The sequence below is a fragment of the Malania oleifera genome, chromosome 8, assembly GCF_029873635.1.
Source record: "Malania oleifera isolate guangnan ecotype guangnan chromosome 8, ASM2987363v1, whole genome shotgun sequence".
NCBI classification, from domain to species: Eukaryota; Viridiplantae; Streptophyta; class Magnoliopsida; order Santalales; family Ximeniaceae; genus Malania; species Malania oleifera.
In genome coordinates this window covers 88,766,465-88,794,362 of record NC_080424.1, presented here as the reverse complement: position 1 = coordinate 88,794,362, position 27,898 = coordinate 88,766,465, and the positions used below count along the sequence as shown (strand labels likewise).

Here is a 27,898-nt window from a genome sequence, read left to right as displayed (position 1 = left end):
AAACGAAACCCATCAAGGGAAGTGGAATTTGTAGGCCCCCAAACATCAGTATAAATGTATTCAAGTGGATGAGTGCTAACAAGAGAAGTGGAAGAAAAAGGCAACTTGCGACTTTTTCTGCATTGACAAGCATTACAAATGGAAGATCGATGAAGAGACACTTGACACCACAACTGGTAGAGAAAATGTGTGAATAACAAAATCACCAACTTTATTTTATGGATGCCCAAGTCGTCTATGCTAGGTATCGGTTGTTGTTCGTTCACTAACAAGTGCTAAAATAGAAGATGCTTTAGCGGAAGACGCCATCGGCATTGGAGACACCATCCTGACATTTACCGTGAAGTAGAGTCGCCCCCGTGCTCCGATCCTTCACAAGAAAATAAAATGGATAAAACTTAAAATATACATCATTGCTACGAGTAAAATTATGAACGGAGATTAGGTTTTTGTGAATATTAAGAACACAAGGAGGAAGAGACATAGAGCCAACATGTGTGACTCACAAACCAAAGCCATCGCCAATGACGACCTCTTGCATACCATCATACTCCGAGTGAACAGAGAGATTGACAAGATCGGAGGTGATGTTGTGAGAAGGGAATCCAAAAGCCACTTTTTGTCGGTGGACACATTTGTAGCGACACAATTAACAAACTTCCTTAAGATTGTTGGAAAAATGAATGTGAAAACAAGATGAGAAAAATATATTTTAGAAAACTTGTCGGTTGAGGTGTGCGTAGAACTACCTTTATAGAAGATTTTTGTCTCTCTAATATGGCGCAGAAGACTTGTTTGCCTAATTAGTATGCACTCTAAGCCTGCAAAGGAGCCAAATTGAGTCAGGGTTTCACATATTGAAGCTCAACTCAAAAAGAGAATAACTCTTGGGCTCGAGCTCAACTCAATTCGAGCTCCAAAAATTAAGCTCAAGCTCAACTTGAAAAATCTATCAAACGCCGGGGGTGCTTGACTCAATTTAAAAGGGAGTCTGAAAGACCATCAATAAATAGGCCCTAATAACTCAAAATACCCAAATATAACAATAATATAACAAGCCCATAACTGTGACAAAATAATAAGCAGGCCTGCAATTGAGCGGGCCTGCTGCTATAGGGGAGGTAGAGAAAATGGTTAGCTGGACAAGAGGTTTTATAGGCTGCTGAGGCGGCAAACAACTATTTCCAATGTGGGACAGAACCTCATAAACATGTTGATATAAACATGTTGATGCAGCCTCTATCCCCATGTTTTCTCTCTCTCCCCCACTTCAATTTTTTTCTTCTTCTTTCTTTTTAACAAAAAATTCAAATTTATTGATAGCCCTCACATATAATAGAGGAATAACGTCGTTACAAACATGTCACATGGGATTAACAAATAAACTCCATGTCCCAGATTAAATCATTGAAAAATCTTCCTTGGTTAAGCCTCTTCTATATTAGCCTCATTAGTTTCAAATTTATTCACTTGATAAATAAAGAAATAAATTACTTAATAAATAAACAAATAATTATTAGTTATATTTTGAGTTTATTTTGTTGGCATGCGAAGCAATACTTAATAAATAAGTAAATAAATAAAATATTTTAAGAATTAATATATAAAATCGAGCTCTTTGTCAAGCCTAATCGAGCTGTTCACGAGCCTAAATGAGTCGAGTTTGACTATGTTTAGGTTATAAACGAGCCTAAAAATTGAGCTTGAAAATCGCTTATTTAAATAATAAACGAGCCCGAATGAACTTTTATCGAGTTGAGCTCCCAAACCACTCATGAGTCGCTTGGTTCATTTGCAGCTCTAATGCACTCACCAATTAGGAGACAGGAGTAACATGACTTGGTTAACCCAAAAACATATTGTAACAATGACCACGAGAAAGAAATCATCATCGAATCAGCTACAAAAGGTTTTCAAAGGAAAAAAATTTGTGAGGAAGAAGAAAGCACTAGAAGTTATGTACTCATCTATCTTTATCTCAAGATATATATACATAAATAATTAATTTTAAAACAATCATAAAAATGATCACAAAAAGGGCTAATTACAAAGGTCAAAACTATTTTATAACAATTAATAAAACTAAAATATTTAAGACGATTGTTAAAGGAGAGTAGGCTTTTGAAAATACCTTTACACAAAATACCAACAATTTGTCCTTCATAGTGTTTGACTCCTGAATTTTGAAAGACCTCTGGCTTGTTTTGTGTAGTATTTTAGTACTTTCTCGTTTTTTAGTCCAAAGATAATGGTTGTTTCATTGTTTCCACTTACTCGAACATTGATATGTTGTCTTCGCAGATTTAGGCATTAAAATTTTCACTTTGTTTCCTGTTAGCTCTGGCTGTGCTTGTTTTGTTCAATTGCTAAATTTGGTTGAGACTTGAGAGTTCCCCACCTGTTGAAATTATTTCATATTGCTGAATATCAACTTATGGAGATATAATAGAAACTTTTGTTTAGATCTTAACTTTACCAGCATTATTTTTTTCCTTTCTCATGGAAGTAACTGCCAAAAATATTCCTTCTCATCTAAGTAAATATAGCAATAATTTGCTCAGACATCATCTTCACAGGAAAGTAGAAGCTTTGTAGTACCTACCAACATGCATTGATCTCATTTCCCCGTCATAAGGTACCTATTTCATTGTTTTTAATTTTCTCCCCACATTGTGACATGCTCTTAGTACCCAACAATTGTTTGCTAATTTAAGCAAGAGAATTGATAGGAAAAAAAAAAAAAAAAACAACAACAAAACCAAGCCTTAAGTCCCACTAAGTGGGATCGATTATATGAATCCTTTTCTCATGAACCATTTCTTTTGTATATTCAAGGATATTAAATACCTACTCACTATCTCCTCCCAAATTATTTTAGATTTACCTCTACCCCTTATACTGTCCCTTATAGTAACTAACTCACTCTTCCTCACTAGTGCACTGTGCGGCCTAAGTTGTAAGTGTCCATACCATCTGAATTCATTTCTTAATTTATCTTTCAATGTTACACCACTCATCCATCTAAACATTCTCATCTCAGCAACTTTTACTTTTTAGATATTATATTTCTTTGTCGCCCAATATTCCGATCCATATTGCATAGCTAGTCTTATAACTATTCTATAAAACTTCCTTTTCAAATTTAAGGGTATTCTATGATCACAAATGACACTTGAAGCACTTCTCTATTTTACTCAACCTGCTTTACCTCTATGCATTATGTTATCTTCAATTTCCCTTTCAACTTGCATAATAGATCTAAGGTATCGAAATCTACAAGTGTTATTTATTTCATCATCATCAAGTTTACCTTTGTCTCCAATATTCCTCCTATCATTACTAAAATTACATTTCATATATTTTGTCTTATTTCTACTTATCTTAAAATTTCTAGATTCCAAAACTTCTCTCCATAATTCTAACTCAGGCTCTACTCTATCCCTAGTTTCATCAATTAATACAATATCATCTGCAAGCAACATACACCATGGAACCTCCTTTTGAATACTCTTAGTCAATTGGTCCATCACTAAAGCAAAAATATGAGGATTCAAAGCAGATCCTTGATGTACACCTATGATGATCGAAAATTCTTTAGTTTCTCCATCTATAATCCTTACACTAGTCATTACTCCATCGTACATATCCTTAATGATATCAGTATACCTACTACATACACCTATTTTTTCTAAAACCCACCATAGAACTTCCCTAAGTATCCCATCATATGCTTTCTCAAAGTCAATAAATATCATATGCAAATCCCTCTTATTTTTCCTAAACTTGTATATTAATCTCCTTAAAAGATATATAGCTTATGTGATAGATCTCCTAAGCATAAAACCAAATTGATTTTTTGAAACCTTTATTTCTAACCTTAATCTTTGTTCAACTACCCTTTCCAATAGTTTTATCATATGACTCATAAGTTTAATTCCACTGTAGTTATTACAATTTTGAGTATCTCCTTTATTTTTATATATAGATATTAAAGTATTTTTCCTCCATTCACACTACAAAAAATAAGGTTATTAGTGAAGGATCAAAACTGTCACTAATAATCACAAAACTGTCACTAATAGTACTAATGACAAATTTATAAGTATTAGTGATGGTTTTAAATTAGTTGTTATATCTGCCGTTACTACTAATTATTAGTGACGAATTTTGAAACCATCACTAAAACTTCAATATCGTCACTATAAATTCTATATTGGCTCGATACAAAATCGTCACTAATAGTAGGGTATGAGTAACGAATTTCAAAACCGTCACTAATAGTGTAATATTATTGAAGGATCAAAACTGTTACTAATATTGTTCTATTAGTGACGAATACTGAAACCGTCACTAATAGTAGAATATTAGTAAATGATCAAAACCGTTACTAATACTTGACCTTTAGTGAAAGATCAAACTTCGTCACTAATAGTATAGTAATAGTGACGATTTTAAATTCGTCACTAATATTTGGACTTTAGTGAAGGATTAAAATCGTCACTAATACTTGACCTTTAGTGAATGATCAAAATTCGTCACTACTAGTATAATATTAGTGACGGTTTTAATCCTTTACTAATATCTATAGACAATTATTAGTGACAGTTTTCAAACCATCACTAATAATTTAAAATTAATATTTTTTTTAATCATTAATTTTTATAAAAATCTGTAATTGCATTTTCGCATAGATAATATTAAACCATAATTATTAAAAAATTCATAAATTATTAAAAATTCTAATTCAAAATCAAATACAAATACATTATACAAATTCCGATTATTTTATACATGAATCACATATCTTCAGATAACAAAAAAAAATACAAAAATAAAAAAAAAATCAAAAGCTACATCCGACTGTTGTACATAGCATCGTGTTGATGTTATGATAACAGCAAACCCTACAAATTAAGAATTATAAAAATAAATTAATATATGATTTTTTATCATATACGTACTATAAGTATCCATGATTTGATAAAAAAATAATCGGACATTTGGACAAAGTTAATAAAAATAATACTATTTTAAATTATTAAGTTTTATCAGTTTTGAGAATTTTTGAAAACATTTCCACTGTAAATATGACATATTCCACAGAAAGATGTTCGAAACCTAGATGTTTACACTAAACTATTCACAATAATCCAACTAATAATTAATGATTTTATGAGTGCACAAGATCTTCATATAATCAGCATTAAATAATGTAATGTGTTTATACATCTCACAAACAATCTATATCAGACTATAATTCAATGAAAAAATAGAATGTAATGTTGATAATAATTTACATGACTTCTTTATGACTCAAACAACTATAATAATCAAATAATGCAAATGAGTCCATTATTGATAGAATTTTCACTTAACATGTGCAAAAATAAATTTAGAGATAAAGTTCCAAATTCATTTGAACTCCACTTATCCTTTTAAAAATGTTTTAACATTTAGCACACTATAATCATTCTCACAAATATAGTATATGACTTTGATTATTTTGAAAAAAATTTAACAAATTTTCAGCAACATGTCGTCTGTAAATTGAACATTTCCCAAACTTGCAAGTCACAAAAGCATGCAATTCAAAAGATTTTTGCATCATACAAATGCTCAATGTGCTCAAGACAACCTTATGACTCAAAAATAAAGACAATAATATGCATGAAAGTCCATAGGATTATGTTTTCCAAAATTATAGAAGTTTTGAAAAATTTTAGTAGCATTTTCCCTGTAAATAAGACATTTTCCATAGAGATATGTTCCAAACCTGAGTGTTTACACTAAACAGTTCAGAATAATCCAACCAGTAATGACTGCATCTTATAAGTGGTACCAAAAAAAAAAAAAAGTTTTGAAACACCATGATCTATTTAAATCTATAAACACCCACATACATACATACATAAAGATCTTTATTTTGACTAGATTTTGTGCATGCTTTTGATCTTCGTTTCCCTAATTGGGTCTTACGTTGAGAGTTTAATGTTATTAAATCTTCATTTAAGGAGTTAGGAGGCTCCTGTATTACTTGTAGGCTATAGTGTTTGGAAAATTTATTTAGGAAGAGACTAAGAAAGCATTGGAATTTAATAAATTTCCAGCAACATGTCGCCTGTAAATAGAACATTTCTCAAACCTACATATCACAAAATTTCTTCTCAGGTTTAACTAAGCCAGTAGTAGTAGTACACAACCTCGGGTCTATCTACGCATATATGAAATTGTAGAAAAGATAAATCAAGTTCTAACAACACAAGTAATACAGTTTCAGTATCTCCCAATAATTCACAATTCAACATATGAATAGAATTAAACAAGCAATAGAACTACCATCATGCAGTTCAAATTACATTTTACATACCTTCTAATGAGAGGATCCACCTTCTTCTAAATCAATGGACCTACTTGTTATGGATATATATCTTTATTTTGACTAGATTTTATGTATGCTCTTGATCTTTGTTTCCCTAATAGGGTCTTAAGTTGGGAGTTTAATGTTATTAGATCTTCAGTTAAGGATTTGGGAGGCTACTGTATTACTTCTACGTTATAGTATTTGGAAGATTTATTTGGAAGGAGATTAAGAAATGGGTTGGAATTTAACAAATTTTTAGCAGCATGTCGTCTATAAATAGAACATTTCCTAAACCTGCAAATCACAAAAGTTCTTCCTAGATTTAGCCAAGCCAACAGCAGTAGTACACAACTCAGGGTTTGTCTACGCATATATGAAATTGTAAAAAAAATAAATCAAGTCCTAACAGTGCAAGCAATACAGTTCCAATATCTCCCAACAATTCACAATTCAATATATGAATAGAATTAAACAAGCAACAGAACTACCAGCATGCAGTTCAAACTACGTTTTACATACCTTCTAATGAGAGGAGCCACCTACATCATCTAGTTGAGATTGGCGCATCATTTGTTCGAACTGCGTTTACCTGTTCAGAATGGCTGCGAGCGTGACTTCAACGTTGGACATCTTGTCTTTCAATTGTTGGTTCTCCACTTCAACGTTGGACATCATGTCTTTCAATTGGTGGTTCTCCACTTCAACGTTAGACACCATGTCTTTCAATTGCTAGTTCTCCATTTCCATTGTATGCATTCGCTGAACCATCTCCTCCGCCCAAGACTTGGTGTCTCGACCCACTCGTTCCATCTCAGCACGAGATGCCGCACCCATAGGAGATGATGTTGTTGAGCACCAATTGTCAAACAGGGCCGTGAAGCCTCTAGGAATGTCAATCTGAATCCGTTGCCCCATCCGCTCCAGGTGCTTCTTAAGCGTCGTGTTCTTCGCTACACCACGCCATGACCTCACCGTGGATGTCGATGCCGAAAGAAGAGTTAAATTAAGAACAATATTTTAATCATACACGTGAATAACCATCAATAGTTTAAATTTAAATAAATTAATCGTAACCTTACCAACACTGCTCATCATGGTGGGCAACTCACCCTACGTTTCACTCCCAACTGTGGTATCCATGTCTGGCCGAGGTCCCGATGGCTCAGACAATGATGGTGCCGCATCAGGACTGACGTGCTCCACCAATCTCGAGGACGTCGGATCATCCTCAAGCGATGATGTAGTCGAGAGTCTAGAATGAAGTAGGCCACGACGACCTCCTGGTGTCATGTCTGCAAAATTTTAGACAAGTAAATATAAGAAGTACGAATATTAGATGGATGTATAATAAATATAATTTTAGTTATTTACACATGTTAGATACATGGTGACAACAAAACATGCTTACCCCCTATATGTCCTCAATATCGATATCATCCTCACTTTCTAAAGTCTTCCTCTTCACTACAGTGCTCGACCCCTATTTCATCTTCCCATCAGTTTCCTCATTGTCGAGGAAGTCAACGTGTACAGAAGGTTCAATTGTAATGTCATCTATTCCTACGTGTTCTACCGTGGCACCAACCCTATTCAATGGTATAGGATCGGCTCTTTTTTCGACAACATTGAAAGCAAATAGCGCTATTGCACTAACAGATGGCTCATCTTCTTGGAATGCATCCTCGCTGGCACTCTTCTCCCCATCTGCAACTTTTGTAATACCATACAAACTTCGGGGAGGAATCTTTTGGGTCACATGTCATTCACCCTTTAATTTTGGGTCTTTAAGGTAAAACACTTGTTTTGCTTGCGTCGCTAGCACAAAAGGATCATTTTGATACCATGTCTTACTAAAATTGACACTGGTAAAGTAGGCATCGGTGTTTATCCCAGTTTTTTTATTACCAATGTCCCACCAGGTATACTTGAACAGGTGGATAAGTCTGTTGACTCTATAGTTAAGCTCTATAATGTCATCCAAGACACCAAAGTAGTCAATTTCTTCATCTCCTTCTGTGTCTAATACTGCAACCCCATAATTTTGGGTTCTTCTATTCAAATCGAGGGACTTTGTATAAAATCGTAACCCGTTAACAATGCAACCGCTGTAGCGAATAACTCATGGATCGGGGCCACATACCAACACGTACAAATCTTTACTTGTTGTTGGTTCTTTATTGTAATACATGACTTTCATCTATTAAATAAACAAGAATTAGATGAGTAAACCGTCAATATTGAAAATGTACATTGTTTTGTACTCAAACAGTATTTGTTACTTACACGGCACTCAAACCAATTGACAAATTCCTTCTTATGTCTTTCGTCAACATTCCTTTTATTTTGGGTCAAAAGTTCAATTTTATGTTCGCTATATGCAACAATAGTACATGTTAATGTCAACTAAGTATATAAATATGCATAAGTAAATACAATGCAAAGTAAGGAGTTTGAAACCACGTACTCAATATGTGGAACAATTTCATCACAATTATTGAGGACATAAAAATGAGTCTTTTGTAGGTCGTTCATATCAATGAAATCGTAAATCTGTGCATCAAACAACCAAACATGTTCTCAAAATATAGAGCTCCTCGATTCTTCATCTTCGGCATTAATAGCATAAACGTCCGCATTTTGCTCCTCATGAATGAATCTTGTGTTAATATCATATAGATACATTGAGAAAAAATGCAAGACATTGACTGTCAATGTATGCATCAATGATTGAACCTTTCGGTTATACCTTATTGCACATATACCCCTTCAAAGTGGATAAGAACCTGTGCATTTTACATAACATTATTAACTTGTAGACAAAAAAAAAAAAAACGAGGATATCACGTGACTATTATAGAAGGACTTTATAATTTACCTCTCAATAGGATACATCGAACGATATTGGACCGGTCCTCCAATTATGGTTTCCCTTGATAAATGGACGATTAAGTGGACCATTACATCAAAAAATGCTAACGAAAATATTTTCTTCAACTTGCATAGTATGATCACAATGTCCTCCTCTAACCATTTAAGTACGTTTACGCTCAATTTTTGAAACACAACTGTAGAAAAAAGATCCCCAACTCAATCAACATCAAAGGAACATTTTCGGTCAAGTGTCCACAAAGGAAAACAGGTAGAACCCGTAGTAGAAGGACGTGACAGTCATGTCTTTTCATTCCTAACATCTTCCATTTTTTTATGTTTATGCATCGAGCAATGTTCGATGCATATCCATCAGGGAACTTCACTGATTTCAACCATTCAAAGAATTTATTCTTCTCATCCTTTGAAAATGTGTAACAAGCTGATGGCATGAGAAATTTGTCCCCATCATGAAATAGGTGCAACTCAGGTTGTATTCTCATATCTTCCATATCTTGGTGAGCATTTGCGTTGTCCTTTGTCTTCCCATTTAAATCTAACAATGTACAAATGACATTCTCACAAATGTTCTTCTCGATGTGCATGACATCCAAATTGTGGCATATATGAAGATCTTTTCAATATGACAACTCGAAGAAGATGCTTCTTATTGTCCGATTCAACTCTCACTCAGCCTGTTTCCTTTTTCTACTGTTCGGTGGTTTCCCAAATTTCACATCTCTAATCAAACTGAGTTGCTTTAATATCTCCTCTCCACTTAATCGGTTTGGCTACAACGTTCGTTCAGGTTTTCCATTAAAGTTTCTGATACCACGAGTTCTCCAAGGATGTCCAGGTCGTAGAAAACGATGATGACACATAAAGCATAACTTTCGTCTATGCTTCAAGGATAAGAACCCACCATCCTTATTACACACTAGGCATGCTAAGTAACCTTTTGTGCTCCAACCCGATAGGTTGCTGTAAGCGGGAAAATCATTAATTGTCCACAACAGTGCAACATGCATCCGAATGTTATCCCGTTTTTCTATCGAATGTCTCCACTCCTTTTTCCTATAGTTCTTTCAACTCGTCAATTAACGAACGCAAGTAAACATCAATATCATTACCAAGTGCCCTCAATCCGGGAAAGAAGAGACATATAAATAAAGGGTTCTTTCATACATCGCCATGACGGCATATTGTATGAAATCATCATAACTAGTCACAAGCTATACGGGTTGTTCATGTTACTGAAAGGATTGAACCCATCTAAAGCAGGATCAAGTCTTATGTTTCGAGGATCACTAGCAAACCACGGATGCATTTTATCAAACTCGACCCAAGCTTTTGAGTCCGTTAGATGGCTAAGGGTGTTTTCCTCTTGAAAATGTTTTTCTTTATGTCATCTCATATCGGTAGCAGTCTTTATGCACATGTACAATCGTTGTAGTCGCAGAATTAATGGACAATATTACAAAATTTTTTGGGGGATCTTTTTACCCTTCTTCTTATTAGTTTTATACCTCAGTTTACCACATTATGGGCACTCGTTCACATTTTCATGTTCACCATAAAAGAGTACACAATCATACCTACACACATGTATTAGAGTGTAACCGAGAGCCAATTCACACATATATGTTTTCATCTTATAAAAGAACTTCGGAAGTATTTCATCATCAGGCAATGCTAACTTAATGAGACTTAAATGCATGTTGAATGCGCTTTGAGATAACTCATGCATTATCCTTACATGAAACAACTTTATCAGAAACTCTAATTTTGAAAACATTTTACAGTTTGGCTATAGAGGCACTTGTACATCCCTCATGAAATTAGCAAATGGTTTACCGAATCAATTCAACGTATTAGGATCGCAAGGTATGGTACCTACTGAAGTAAATTCATCACCAATACGCAACACACTGACATCGTCCATGTCCACTGCAATCCCCTTTTGCAAGTCACCTAACATTTCAATTTACCCTTCCGAATGTGTATCACCACCTACTATATTTGCCCTCTCATCTTCATCATCGCTCTAAATTGCGTAATCTTCGCCGTGAAACACCCATGTTGTGTACATTTTCTTCATTCCAAAGTCTAATAAATGTGTATTAATCAAATCAATGTGTTTTAATGTTATGTTTTGCCACTTCTTGTAAGGACACCTTATTCTACTGGCTTGGTCTGCACGATAACGCGCGAACTCTATGAAATCATGTACCCCTTTCATGTATTCTGACAAAAGCCTACCCCGAGCGTTCATTCAACTCTTATTCATGTTCATTAATTATCCTATAACATGTTCAAGTAAATGGTGTTGATTACATTCTCATAATGTTTATGACGCATGCATCGCGAATCTTATAATCAACCACCTTCCGTCTAAAGAGTACAGATCTTATCCCATTCAGAAATGTTGCATTTATATTACAATCAATCACTCAAATTCCTTCGTCATAGTCATTATAAATTTCGGCAACATCTTCTCATGGCTCTCCAAGTACACGAGATGGGGGAAGTGAACATGTTGCTAGTTTTAAATCACTAACAAATTGTCACGACACCTCACTATGCACCCATAGAATACAAGTAGTGACACGCTCGAAATATATAATGACAATTGACAAAGCGTGAATGATGACAACAATGTAAATACAACTTCTTGAACTGTCCACATTTGACAATCCAAGAATGGTTGAAATACAAACATTACTAATCGTAAGTGAAACAAATAATTATAATGTTCAATTGATTATTAGTCAACATAGTATAACTAATAATCAATTGAATTTCAAAAATTATTTTGTTTCACATGTACGATGAGACAAGAATGTATAGTAACCATTCTTGAACAGATCTAAACTTCAAAGAACACAAGAAATAACAGTAATTAATTTGATAGTTTACCTCATATGTTCTTGGCCTTTCACTGTATTTTATACATTATTGTTCTGAAATTTTCTAACCGTGCACAATCTCAAACATTCGCATTTCCCACCAGACCAAGAAAACGCACTATAGGCATGTATAAATCTTAAGAATTTAGTATGTGTGGATTTTGTTTGTATAAGGAACCTATGATAAGTAAGTCATCCTGAAACCTGTATTTTAATATTCATTTTTATCATAAATATCTTTGTACATAGTTTTATTTTGAAAAAATTTTAACGAAATTTCTACAGCATTCCATTTGTAAATTTGACATTTTCCTATAAAACCAGTACCTGAAACCTAATTGTTTTCAACAAATAAATCATTTCAAGCATGCAACAACCTAAATCCACTACCAGCATGCAATTCACAATAAACCACATCAGCCATGTAGTTGGCGTTCATGTATTCCATTAGTTTAATGGAAAAAAAAAAAAAAATTATCCCTTGCAAATAATCATGAACATATAAGAGCAGCTTACCTATTTTCGCCTGAAGTAGAGTTTTCACTTCCAAAAACAAGCTCAACAACCCCCTGCACAATAATAAGTAACTTGTCACATATTAATGCAACATATAAAGTATAAAGTCATAAAAGATAGCTATAACACTATCTCAAATGAATGCACAATAAACAGTACACAATAAAGCATATAACTTAAAATAATCATACCAAACATATCATTAAATTTAACAACCTACAACAAATGAACAAAACTAAAACTTGTTTAGCTCGTCTCATACACAAACATCTGCTCAGATACATTTTTATCATTTAAATTTTGTAATGGCTATTTCTCAAAATAACCCTAAATGAGGTTGCATTTCTTATATCCCATCATTTCAACTTAAGGGAGCATTTGTGTCGGTTTCAACACGTGAGAGGCGCAAGTTAGAATAACTTTAAATTTTAACCGATCATGCATGCGTTTCAACACAACAATGCATTCGGACAATTGTTCAATCAACAAATCATATAACATAATAACAGACATGCAACGAATTAGAATGACTAGGTTTTAACTGATCATGCATAGGTCGCTTAGGTATTATCAAAGATTACATTAAATTTATGTAATATATATTACATTATATAAATTAGGATATTATAATAAAAGTGTATTTTTAGAAATTAGAATTTGATTCCAATGCCAAATAATTTATATAAGCTTGGACAATCTCCTCTTTTACTACCTTAATTGAATAAAGAATTAACCCAGCTATTAATTTCAACCAAGATTTCTCTCATCCTTCAAGAGCCAAGCTAGCAAAGAGGATCCTTGCCTACATTTGCATTGTTTAGATGGGCATGGATGCTTGTTTTATTAGTTTAGCACATCTTACTTCTTAAAGTGCTTTTGTTGTGGCTCTGGCTGAGTATTCAACCAAGCTTAAAGGAGTGGGTTAGATGGACATAGATGTTCGTCTTTAATAGAATGCCGTCATTTGTGCACTCGCTAGAGTGTTTGATAGAGTCAGTTGACTATCTAAATCATGTTGGTTTTATGACTTTCTCCTTTAAAAACCAAAATAAATTTTTTTTTTTTTTCAAGAATTTCTTTAAAAAAAAAAAGAGTTTTTCTTTTGAAATGAATGTCCATGATGTAGTTTTTGGAGATAATGATATTATTTTGGTTCAAGTGTTTTCAAGGTAAGCTTATGGTGCTCCCATAAAGAAAAAAACAATAATTCAAGTTTGTTTTGGAAAAATAAGTCGTTTTTTAAAGTTATAACTTACGATACAACTTTAGGGTAGAAAAAAGTTTGTTTTCTATAAATTTAAAGATTTCAAGTCTCTATTTATCTAAATAATTTCTAAAGAATCATGGTTTTTTGTCAAAAAAAAATATTGATTTTTTTGAAAAGTGAGTCATGTATGCGGTTCGGAAAACCCAATCGCTTGTTTCAAACCCCCTTCGCTTTAGTATGTACACGATTTGAAAAACCTAATCGTTTGTTTCAAACCCACTTCGTTGTTCAATAGTGTTGACCTTATGCAGCTAAAATATCATGAACCTATCATTTTTGCATCTCATCTTATTCTTTGATAATATAAAATTCCCACCAAGTTGGAAAGATTATTTCAGCTATCAAACTTCAATAGAGACCTCAAATTCTAGGCCAAAAAATTCTCTTCCAGAAAATAATAAATAATAAATACGTCTAAAAATAGATGATAAGATTGCTATGTGTTGTTCTGATGAGTAAACAGAAGACACTATTTCCCTTCCCCTAAACATTTCATAAATTATACCAGGATCCGCTCCCAAGCACTCGTAAACCTAATTGGGTATGATTTTTCCCAGAATTACAAACACAATATTCACTCAAATAAAATAAAAATAAAATTAAAATAACTTGCATTTCTCGGTGTGTCCATCTTAGGATAAAAAAGCCGAGGAGGCAAGCTTGAAATCACTGCGGAGTTTGCAATGCAGAGAAACCCTAGGTTTTGCAGACTTTCTCCTCATCAAAGAATTCCTAATTTACACAAACCCTTCACTCCACTTTAAATTAACACCCATCCACCCTCCCTCCCACACACACAGTCACACAGGTACACGCACAAACACACACAAAACACACACTGGTTTGCAAAAGAAGAAGAAGAAGAAGAAAACCTGAGAGGAGCTTTACGACAACGGCAACAGCGGCGATGGGAGGAGCGAACGGCGACGAGCAAGAGGAGGGGAGGAGGGAAAAAGATTAGGGAAAAGAAGGAAATGAGAGAGAGATTGAGGGAAACCATGAAAAGTGTGTGAAATAAATTTTTTTTTTTTAAATAAAAGAAGTATTAGTGACGGTTCCCAAATCCATCACTAATAAGGGGCTAATAGTAACAAATTTTCAAATTCGTCACTAATATTGTGAAAGAAATTTTTTTAAATAAAAGAAGTATTAGTTACAGTTCTCAAATCCGTCACTAATAAGAGACTAATAGTAATAAATCTTTAAATTCGTCACTAATATTGTGAAATAAATTTTTTTTTATTTTTTTAAAATAAAAGAAGTATTAGTGACGGTTCTCAAATCTATCACTAAAAAGGGTCTAATAGTGACGAATCTTCAAATGCATCACTAATACTATGAATTTTTTTTTTTTTTTAAGTAAAATAAGTATTAGTGATAATTTCCAAATCCGTCACTAATAAGTATCTTTTAGTGACGAATCTTCAAATTCGTCACTAATATTGTGAAATAATTTCTTTCTTTTTTTAAAAATAAAAGAAGCATTAGTGACGGTTCCCAAAACTGTCACTAATAAGTGTCTTTTAGTGACGAATCTTCAAATCCATCACTAATATTGTGAAATAATTTTTTTTTATTTTAAATAAAAGAAGTATTAGTGATGGTTCCCAAATCCGTCACTAATAAGTGTAAACTCATCATTAATATTGTGAAATAATTTTATTTATTTTTTTAAAATAATAGTAGTGACGGTTATTGAATCGTTACTAATAAGACATTTATTATTGACGGATTTAATTTGTCACTAATATCACAGAAATCATCGCTAATATTTTCTCGAGATAATTTATGCACAAAAAATGTTTTCCCCCGATATTTTTCGATTTTTAGTGACAAAATTATTAGTGACCGTTTCAAATCCGTCACTAATATTTTCATCACTAAAAATTAGTTTTTTTATAGTGTCATCTAACATTTTCTTAGTTTTTATAATTGTATTAAATAAATTAGTTAACCAAATAATTTTGTTGTCACCTAAGCATTTCCAAACTTCAATTGGATGTTATCTGGACCCATAGCTTTCTCATTTTTCATTTTTTCAATGCAGACTTAATTTCATTAACTCTAATTTTGCGAATAAATCTCATATTTTTAGTCATTTCCTCATTTGACAATTTTAAGTTTAAGTCTTCTATTTGATTTTCATTAAACAACTTACTAAATTTAACTTCATCATCTTTCTTTAATGTTTTTGTCCTTAAGCAAAATAATATTATCTTAATTTTTTATACATTTTACATTTCCTAAGTCTTTACTCTTCCTTTTTCTAACTTTAGCAAGTTTAAATATATCTATTTCCCCTTCTTTTGCATCTAAATCTATCATACAAACTATTAAATGATCTGTATTTAATTTCACTAAAAGTCTTTTTTACATCTTTTCTTACCTCCTCATACTTTTCAAAGTTATCATTGTTTCTACATTTTTACCACGTTTTATATCAAATTCTTTTTGTCTTTATGACTTTTTGTACATCTTTAGCTCACCACCAACTTTCTTTGCTATTTGAGAATCTTCCCCTTAATTCACCTGAAATCTCTTTTTCTATCCTTTTAATAGAACTAGTTAATCTACTTCAAAGAGTATTTGTATCTATCACATCCTCTATAGTCCAATCACCATCTTTGATCATTTTATTTTTAAATTTTATTATATTTTCTCCTTTTAGGTTCCATCACCTAGTTCTCTTATACTGGTTTATTTTATCAATTTTCTTCCATTTTCTAATACATATATCTAACACTAAGACTCTATGTTATGTGGTTAGGTTTTCACCTAAACTAACTTTACAATCCTTGCATAATAAATGATCTACCCTCCTAGTTAAAATAAGAAAAAAAAATCCTATGTAACTTCTATATTATTCACTTTTAAAGGTTATTAAGTATTTTTCTCTCTTCTTAAAGCAAGTATTCATTATACTAAAATCATATGACATAACAAAGTCTGAGATCATTTCCGCAAACTCATTTTCGTCTCCATATCCATATCCTTTATGTATTCTCTCATATTTTTTATTATCCTTTCCAATGTGTCCATTCAGATGTCCTCCTATAAATATTTTCTCAGTCCCTAGTATGTCTTCTATAATACTATCCATATCTTCCCAAAATTTTCTCTTAAGATTTTCTACTAAGCCCACTTAAGGAGCATAAGCCCTAATAATATTTATTATCTCTTGTCCTAATACCATCTTAATTTTTATAATTCTATCCCCTACTCTATTTACATCAACAACACTATTTTTCAAGTTTTTGTCTATAATAATGTCTTATGTTTTTCTTTTCTAGTGTACCAAAGTTTAAATCCTAATTTATCAATTTCTCTAACTTTCTCCCCCACCTACTTAGTTTCTTGAAGACAAATTATATTAATTCTTTTTTTGATTATTTTATCCACAATTTCCATGCTTTTACCCGTAAGTGTCCCTATATTCAAAGTTGCTAATCTAATCCTAATTTCCTAAACTAATGTTTTTACGAACCCACACCCTCACATATTTGACACCATACCCAGGCGTTGACACGGCGCGTCGCTTCAGAGCTACGACCTAGCCCACCCTCATCCACTTTTCGCTACAGTTGGGTGGTACAAGTGCAATGCGTTGCAAATAGGGGACGTTCCAGCAAATATTTGGTAAGGATTCATATCATAGTGATCTGACAAATTTTACGCTGGCTGTCAACTACCAAACGCAACTCTCCTCCTTCACCCGCATTTGAAACCAGCTGTGTGAAAAAATTAGGACATTAAGTGCATCACATGCGGAGTTACAGGAGACAAAAGAAAAAAATATTTTATTGAATTTTTTTCTTACATGGAGAGGTAAAATATAGAAGGTATATCATTTCTGTTAAGTCTTATAATTTCACAACCAGCCAACTGGGCATTATTAATTTTCTGTAGCACTTGAAAATTCTAAATCTTGATTATCCTTAATATTTGTAGTGAGGGCATGATTTGCATGGTGAAGGATAGGGAAAGGCCAAGCAACTTTTAGTAGTAATACACAGTAAGACTCTTATAAGGCATAACACGAGTTGGAATAAATAATGGGACAGTGGGACAATGTTCTTCTCCATTGCCCTTAATGTCCTGTCATAACGAACACAATCAATGTGATCTCTGAGTTGAATTGAACATGGGCAGGCTGTTCCCCTAATAAATCTTTGAATGCAGAAAATATCTCATGGCATAAAAGTAAAAAGGTTCTTATAAACAAAGGACAGAACCGGAGCTCTCTTATGAGCTAAAGAAAGGCATTTCTCAAAATATCGTACAATCAATTGTTAAGTGCAAATTTGGTTGCACAAAACTACTCAGCTATCATAGTAATCAGCGACGGACTTAGAAACCTTCTTCAAAAACAAAAATATCGAACTTATAAAAACCATATCACAAACTTAATGACAATGTTAGCATGAGTGCCATTTCATTGTCCTTCTCACGGTTGTAGCGTTGTTTTACAACAAAATTACCACCTTCCCCCCCCCCCCCCTCATTTTAACAAATCCTTAATTAATTTTTAATGATGAGATTGAAACACATGCATTTGTCATTACTCATTCATAGTCATTCTATATTACTTTAAGTAATAATTTTGTATCTTGTTTTATGCCTATGGGCTTTTTGAAAGACTTTCTTTACAGTTTCATCCATCTTCCTGCAAATAATTTGGTGGGAACAACACTAGATAAATTTAGCAACTTAAAAAAACCTAACCTGACAATATTAAGTGATTTGGTTATTTGGATGCATCATTTTTTATTTGGTTGGGAAGATTTATGTTTATATGGAACATTTCTCTATCTCATTTGTATGAAATATGTTTCATGCATCTTTTTGTCCATTCAACTCAACTCAAGGTTATCCCTTTTGTTAAATTTTGGCGACTTGGTTTTCTTTATAATTTCTTCAATTGTTGTTTTGGGTCGTAAGCAACCTTGTACCTTCTTTTATATTTTCTTATCAGTGGATTTGGAAGTCCTAGTTGCACACTTCAAAGCCATGTCAACTGCTTGTTTTATGCAGTCTAAGCTTCTAACACTTGTTTACCTCCTCTGCCTCTGCCTTTTCTCCTCCTGCTATAATGATCAAACCCCTAGGTTTTGTGCCTTGTGTGTGTTGGAATTTCAGAAGACATGATCTTTTAGTCATCAATGCCCATCACTCAACTAATCACTTGAATATTTAAATGTGTCAGGGAACTGGGGGTTGGAGAAGCTTACTATTGAAATTCATGATTTATTTGCAAAGTAAAACAGAAAAATAGTTCAGCCAAAACTGAATTGAAATCAAATGGAGAATCTCAGTTTAAGTACATGACTGAATTACTTGAATTCACTAAAACTTTTAAACATGGAAATATCCCAAAAATGGGACCACTTGGCTAAATCAAAACTCAATCCAAGCTCTAGCCTATTGAACTCAATTCACCTCTCTAATAAGGATTGATTCTTGCCTAGATCTCAAATTCCTTCCCAAATCAAAAGAGGTTTTAATCAGTGACATAGTTGCTGAACCATTGCAAGTCCTTACAAATAGAACTGAAACACCCAAATCTCCACCACTTGCTGCCAAGTACTTGAATTCAATTAAAAAAAAAAAGTTAGAACATGAAAATATCCCGAAAATGAGAAAACTCCACTAATCAAAACTCAATCCAAGCTCTAGCCCATTGAACTATCACCTCTCCAACAAGGATCAGTTCATGCTTAGATTTCAAATATATTTCAATCTGTGACATGGTTGATGAAAGTACGAAACCACTGCAAGTCCCTACAAACAGAACTACAATACCCATCTCTCCATCACCTGCTGCCATGATAGTTTAATCATCTATCCAGTCTATAATTCTGAACTCATGCCACCACTACACTTCTTTTTAGAATCGTGATGCCACTTTTTTTACTATAAAAATTGGCAGTTCTCTTGGGATAAAACCTTAAGTCTATCATGGCAATACTACATTTTCTAGTATTTTTATTACATTTTCCTTGTTTCATCTCATTTGTTGGTAACTATTCCACGAACCATGTTTAAAACTTAAATGGGTGGGTGTTTCACGATTCTAAAGGTGCAGAGTAGTGCTGCAAGTATATAATATACAAGTCATGCAATTGTCAAGAAGGAAAAAATGATTATGCAGTTAAAATAGAACTTGAGTACAGTTAACATTCATATAATCTAAAGCTTAAACTTTTGTATTTATAAGAGTTTACTTTTAGTCTTTTACAAAGCTACAAGAATACAACGAACTAGAAGGTTTTACAATTTTCTACCTTAAAAATTTTTTTTTAAAAATTCCATAGAAAGGTTAATATCCCCGTTGCCTAGTGCCCAAATAGGAGACGATATGGCATCTATCGAGGTACTCCACATCCATTTGGTTAGAGTATTCTTCCTTGAATTTCAAAGCACAATCCAAAATACTAGATAAGAAATTGGATTTTACAATTTCCTTAACATTCTTGAGTTCTAACTTATCTTGGTTTTCTTTTACATGGTGGAGCAAGAACAGGATGGCATTGGAGCTTTGCTTGCTATAAATCTGTCTTAAAGTTCATAATGCATAACATCTTGGGGAGCTTAAATAACCAAAAATTTAATTTCTTCATCTTGAGATTTTGTAGGTAGTGTGAGAGAATAGATGATTTTAGCACTTCTCATGGCTTTAATGTTATACTCACCAAGAACGCCGAGCATGAAAATCCATTGCGACAATCTTCTTGCTACCAATTTTAAATTTGTGAGTGTTTCCCATTAGACTTTTGCTTGACAGCAAGCAAATAACGATCAATCCCCTACTTTTGATTCTTTGTGAAGAAATATGGTGAGAAAATTGTTTGCTCAAGACACTACTTCAGGACTTGATCTCGGACTAATGAACTGATTATAAATTGAAGAAGGATTTATAGAAGGCAATTTTGTAAAGTGAAAATTTTATTTAAAATCAAAAGAGCTTTTACAAATGAAAATACATAATAATATCATAGGATAAAAATACTTATGCCCAAATTTATAATCTTCCTGTTGTTCGACATAATTTCTTTTTGTTAATGATGTTCCAACTCTCCTACAAGCACTCCAATTTCCATAGCTTCTTATAGCTGCTACATCTCTACCCTTTCTTCTCCTTTAGATGCTCCAATTTCATAATTTCTTATGGCTACTCCATTTTTTCCATCTTTAATCTCTCGTTCTCCATAGATCCTACAATTTTCACTGCTTGTTGCAACTATCCGATCTCTACTCTCTCCCCCCCATGTCCTCCAATTTCCTCAGCTAGAGTAGCTACTCCATCTATTCCATCTCCACTCTCTCCCCCTTTCTCCTTTATATTCATACCCCATCTCTCTCTCTGCACTTCTCTTTTTATGCAAAGATTGTCGTCTAGTCTTTCTGAGTTCTTGTTTCTTTCTCTTTCAATCCAATTTATTTTTTTTTTTTGGTGCATGGAGTGTGTTACTAATTTAGCAACTTGTCTTATTAATAGGACATGTCACACATGCCACAAGTGAGTGAGATATGAGAAAATATAGCATAGTCTGATACCACAGCATCAGTATTGTTATTGGTGGTCTCTGACCACCCACAAATTGACACATATATGGACTATGTGCCATTCATGGTTGATCGACCAACTTTTGAGAAACTGGTTTAATGTCATTTTCTTTGGAAATTTTATCTTCGCCCCAAATGGCATTAACCTAGTTTCGCCAAAGTTGTATGATCAACCATTACTAGCCCATGCTCCATGGGTCAATTTGTGGTTGGTTAGAGACCACCAATCAAGACATTAATGGGCTAGTATAAGACCATCTAATATTTTCTCATAAACTCGACCTCTTATGTGCAGCAGGTATGCCAACGGATCTTGAGTCTCAATCATTGATAATGTCTTAGGGAAAATTGCAGTACTTCATGATATGTTTAAAAACAATTGTGTTGCCACTTCTGCCGAACAATATTTTGGTGTGGGTATGAATGTACTGTATTTCGAGAACCTATCTATAACCACAAGTATAGAGACCCTATATCTCCCACTCTAGGCAGATTGGTGATGAAGTCAAGTAAGACACTATCCCGCAGTCTGGTTGGTATTTGAAGGGACTCCATCAACCCTACAATCTTCTTCCACTCCAGCTTGTTTTGCCGGTAGGTGAGACAAGTTTAGGTATACTCGACTACATCATTATGCATGTGTGATTAGTAGTACCTTTGCTTTAGCAATGCCAAAGTTCGATGCCATCCTTAATGACCTACTCACATTGTATCATGACACCCTCTTAGCATTGTCTTCTATAGATCTCCAGCTCGAGGCACAAGGAGTTGGTTATTGCGTCATTAGCAATCTATCTTCCAACTAGAACTGACGCACTTTGCCCACTTTCGCCAACTTGGTAAGCTTTTGGGCAACTGGATCTTTGGCAAGGTTCTCCTTAATGAGCTCTCACATTGTTGTGGTAACCTTACTCACTATCAAGTGAGTTACTATTTGTAAGGCCACAAGTTGGCCTTCCTGCTAAGTGCATCTGTGACTTGGTTCATTTGCCCCATCCTATGCTCAAATAAGAAATCAAAATCTATCAGGAATTCTTGCCAATGGGCCTACTTAGAAGATAACTGTGATTGTGTAAAGAAGTGACTAATAGGCGAGTTATCTGTTTTCACCACAAACTTGGACCTAAGTAGGTAATGCCACCATGCACAAAAACAATGTATCAGTGCTAGCATCTCCTTCTATTGAGTTGTGTACTTCTACTCTGCTTCATTAAGCTTTCGTGACTCTCGTGTGCAATAAGATGTCCATCCTGTAACAAGACTCCCCCAAAGATAAGTCTAATACATATATTTGTACCTCGAAGGGTTTCATGATGTTCAGAAGAGCAAGTATCGGATCTTACATCATGGCATCCTTCAAGTTATCAATGGCACCCTGACACTTATCAACCCAATTCCACCTATGACCCTTCTTCAGTAGTTTTGTTAATACCCCTCCACGAACTTCTGATATTAATTGGCAAGTTCAAGAAAGGAATGCACCTCCTTCATTGTCGTTGGATCTTCAAGTCTTGAATAGCTCTCACCTTCTCCATATCCATCCGAATATGATCTTGCTCAATCACATGACTAAGGAATTTGATGTTCTGCTAAGCGAAAGAGCACTTCTCATTCTTCACATACAGATTGTTTTCCTTTAGCTTATTAGACATCTTTCGTTGATGCTTTTATGTTCATTTAGAGTATAATGTAGACAATAATGTCATCCAGGTATACCACAACAAAATTGTCGAGGGTATTCATGAAATACTTGGTTCATCAAGGTGCAAAACATCGTTGCCGCATTCGTCAACCTGAATGGCATCATTAAGAATTCATATGCGGTTGTTTTCAATACATCCTCACTTGCTATCCTCACTTGATAGTAGCTTGATCGCAAGTTAAGTGTGGTGAAATACTTTGCATGACTTAGTTGATCAGATAAATTAGTAATCAAAGGAATAGGGTACTTATTCTGCATAGTCACCTTGTTTAGTGCGCGATAGTCCACACACATCCACTCTCTCCCATCATGTTTCCTTTGAAACAACACTCATGCTCTAAACACTGCTTTGGAAGGACGCATATAGCTCGTTTCAAAAACTCATAGAGTTGTTTTCTCAATTCTACTGATGCTAGAGGCGCCACCTGATATAGCCCTTTAGTAGGTGGCTTTACTCCTAACAACAACTCGATTTCATGCCCCACACCCTATCGTGGAGGCAAGATGTCAAGTAGCTCGTCTGGCATCATAGCTTTATACTCATTCGTTTCAGTTTCGATGGCAGTAGGCTTTTGCTTTAAGCCTACATTTTCATCTACCACCAACATGGTAAGATATGTCTATTTACTCTTTCCCAATCCTTTCTTGAGTTGCATGGAAATAAGAAACTTCTCATCATCTCCTTCATTTGGAACGACTTGCAACATGCAAGGGTGGACCTCACCAGACAAAGGGAATTACAAAACGACATCAATACTGCCTTAGTATTTATCAAAATATCCATTCTACGAATCCCTAGGTAATCATCCAACGATATAGCTAAAAAATTTGCAAACCCCACCCTCTGTCCAAGCTTTACAGCCACTTACTTGACTACTCCTAAAGTATGTTGAGCTACGGAGTTAACCGTTTTCATATGTCCTAAATCTTTTTTCAAGGTAAAGTTAAGTCTCTATGCCTTTACCTATGAAACAAAATTGTGGGTAGCCCTGATATCAATCATAGCACAATGCTCATACCATTGATCCGCGAGTCTACAAACATTGACCCTTTAGCCTAGGTAACTTTTGTCTCTTTTGTTTACCTTCCCAACATGTTAACTAACTGCATTGCACCCATCCTTGGGTATGCTCCTCATCCTTACTATCCCTTAGTGCCCCCTTTGCAATGGAAGCTTGTAAGGCATCAAGAGATGAATTGTGAGCGCACTCAAAAACCCTGTGAGGGCCTCAACATAACAAGCATGTCATCTTACCCTTATCATTGGGCGTGTTGAATGATTGAGATGATAAAACTTCTTTTGAAGTCGATGCCTTGTTGTCATGGTTACTTTCACCTGCTTTGAATTAGTCCTCATCACACGAAAGTATTGCTCCACATCAAATAAATTTTCAAATTCCTTAGCATCACAGACACTCACAAACATTTTGGGCTCAGGCACCTTAGTTCCTCTATACTATTAGCGTTGGAGTTTCCTATAGCAAGAATCATCAGGTTCATTTTTATAGTCGGCTCCGCCATTTGAGTCTATAAAGTTTCTACCACATGGTGGAGATCCTCTGACATCTCAACCTTATAACTTTGTTGGTGTTTTTGTAATCCCTCGAAGGAATTAACACGTTTAACAAGTTTGACCATCTCCATGGCCGCATTGTTGGCTTTATCAACCTGCACCTCTAGCGCTTCAATTGTATTGGTACTGGTTAGTATGGTTTCTTACCAATACTTAACACACTCCCACAACAAAAGAAATGAATTCACATAGCAATCAACTAAGCTCTTATACCAACTATCACGGGTTGAATATTTTACACCTTGTGAAGGGCTATGTGGCACTAGCTAAAATACTCTAATTTAACTACTTGCATAAATATTATTACGATTCACAACAAGAATACATTCATAGCAGTTGAATGTAAAGTAAACCAAAGCAGTAAGCAATTCATGAAAGCAAATGACAAGCAAGTGGTAAATATTGAAGTAACATAAATCATTAACACCGCTGTAAGCAATGTGTGTTTAGCAAGGGAGGCAAGTAGGCTAAACACATTTAACAAATGCCAGTGAGTTTTACAAGACTAATGATCTCTCATCCCCTCTTAAGGAACTCTATGTGCTATTTTAGCTTTGGCACTAGAAAACATCAAATTGTTCGAGGAGTTATATTCCTCTAAGTTTTAAACCTACTAAAAGCATAAAACCTATATTACTATTTACATGATGTTAATTCTCACAGAGTCTAAGTTCACAACACACAAACTTGACATTGCGTGGTGCTAAGTGACACACCTAGTTAAGCCAATGTCACCCACACACAATCGTTGGTTAAATCCTACAAGTGTATAGCAATTCAAGTAAACATTCATGGCAACACCTTCCAACCTTTCTGTTATTCAAAGACAAGGAAATATGCTCAACATATGCAAAAAGCACACAACTCGTCCATCCCATGCCCCTACAACCCACATGTTAATTTGATACACAATTGACACCCACAATTTCCTAGGGTCTGCAATTGACAACCCCAACTACCTACATTGTGTTGGACATAGCCAACAATTGCCAACATGCTAAAACAAGTTATGCTTACAAGTAAATGCCTAATAACATGCCAAGATGTCCACCCACGAATTTAACCCACTAACTAAGCGTGTTTGCCAGCCATGCAAGGATAAACTGCTAAGTAATTGCCCAATCTGGTCAACATGTCGACACCGAGAGAAATTGACATTAACATTTGACACTATATACTCCCCACGAGTCAACACTTGTGTCTAGCATGGTTTCCCCTTAACCATAACTCATCTACATCCCAACAGCAGCAAATGTCACTAAGACACTAGATATAACCATGTTAACCGCATCCACCCATGTTAGCTGAAACTAGCCACCATAAGCAACTTTGTCAAGGACCGTGACCCCAACCATGTCCACCTTAGCACATGGTTTGCCCACGTTGTGTGCCTTGGCAATGCCAAGCTACTCAAAGGTCTGACAGTAACTCATATCGTGCACAAAAGACAAGTGGACACAGGCAAGCATAATGCCTTGGACAAGCTTGGTTCGTGACACATTGGTCTATTAATTTTCAAGGAGATTCTTGTGTTTCTACTCCAGCCATTATGGTTGAAAAGTTTGAAAGAGCTAATGACTTTTCTTAAGTGCAATTTTTGTGGTCATTCCAACGACAAATTTACCTTTTTTTTAATTTTCAAATTGAAACTCATGCATTTGTTATTATTGATACAATTTACATTTGGAGATCTAAAGCCAAAACTTTTGCATTTACAAGAGAACAACTACCTTTATGAATAGTAATCTAAAGCTATTTGCAAGAGTACAACTACTTTTACTAGGATACTATGAACATGAATCTAAAGCTAAAACTTTTACACCTATAAGAGAACAACTACTTTTACTAGGATACTACGTGCAGCTAATTTTTAGAATCTAGAAAGAAGTTGTACAACGAAAAAACATGCCCGCTGATAGGCTGCCTAGTGCCCTAGCGAGAGCAGATATGGCATGCAGAACTTCTTCAAGTCCTCGATCCAGGTCCCCATATCCACATGTCAATTGTAATGGCATTCTTTCTTAAATTTTGGAAGGGAGTCAAAAATTATGGAGAGAATTTGCTTTATCAATTTTCTTGACATTTTTCAATTCCAAGCTGTTTGAACTTCGTCTATATTTTGGAGCAAGAACATAATGCGATTTGGGATCTTCTTGCCATGAATTGGTATTTTAAATTCGTAATGCATAATGTCATAGAATGCTCAAACGACAAATGATCTAATTTTTTCATCTGGAACTTTTGTAGAAGAGATGATAGTATAGGTGATTCCAGCACTTTTTCCCATGGTTTCAGTGTTATACCAGGAAGCATTTGAAGGTTGAAAAATCATTGGGCCAATTTACGTGCTACAACCTTTCGGATACGGAAGGGTGAACCATTAGATTTTGCCATTAAGATGACAAGGTAAAAAAGTTAAAACTCTCTTGTCTTCTTCAAGAAATTTGTTGAGAAATTCTTATGCTCGTGACTGCACTTCAGAACTTAATGTTGAATTTAGAAGATGAATTCCCATTTGATAAACTGATTAAAATAGAAAAAGATATGCAAAAGGAAATTTTAGAAAGGCAAAATTTAATTTAAAATCAAGAGAGCTTTCATGAATGAAAAAAATACTTACAAAATTCATCATATTCTTGCTGCCCTCTTACAGTTTCTCCAATTTGGGTACCTTCTTGTAGCGACTCCATCTCTGCTCTTTCTCCCCAGGTTCTTCAACATCCCAAGCTTGTTGCGGCTGCTCAATATTTGCTCTTTCTCTCTTCCAGGTCCTCCAATTTCTGCTTGCAACTACTCCATCTCTGCCCTCTCGTCTTCATGCTAGATGCGTCTTTATCTCTCCTCTCTCTCGCTGCTTTTCTTGCACTTCTTCTCTTCTTCTGCAAAGAGCGCAGCCAAACCCTTAATTGAGGTGCTGGTTCTTGGTCTTCCAATTCAAAATTACATTTTTTTGGCACCTTAGCGATTGAATGCGTAATTGATTCAGCAACTTGTGTCATTGATGGGACCCGTGCAAAACAGAGCTGCCGTGGTGCTTACTTGTGATAGTGGTCTGGCGAAGCGTGCTTCGTGCAATGTAATGATGTTTAATTACCCTTTATTAGCTTGTTTATTATTGTTGCTGTTTTAATATACATACATA

General features: G+C 34.5%; 1 long non-coding RNA gene across 3 annotated transcripts; it reads right to left on the bottom strand.

Moving 5' to 3' along the window:
* Positions 1-27,751, bottom strand: LOC131161829 (uncharacterized). 3 transcript variants are annotated; one of them, XR_009138629.1, is made up of 6 exons: positions 27,377-27,751; positions 12,652-12,704; positions 7,441-7,653; positions 6,881-7,328; positions 750-821; positions 1-370 (listed from the first exon to the last, which is right to left on the bottom strand). It is a non-coding gene; the product is annotated as an uncharacterized LOC131161829 (long non-coding RNA). The 3 variants fall into 3 exon arrangements; XR_009138628.1 differs by having other exon boundaries at positions 6,881-7,653; XR_009138627.1 differs by lacking the exon at positions 750-821 and having other exon boundaries at positions 6,881-7,653.
* Positions 27,752-27,898: the final 147 nt, after the last annotated feature.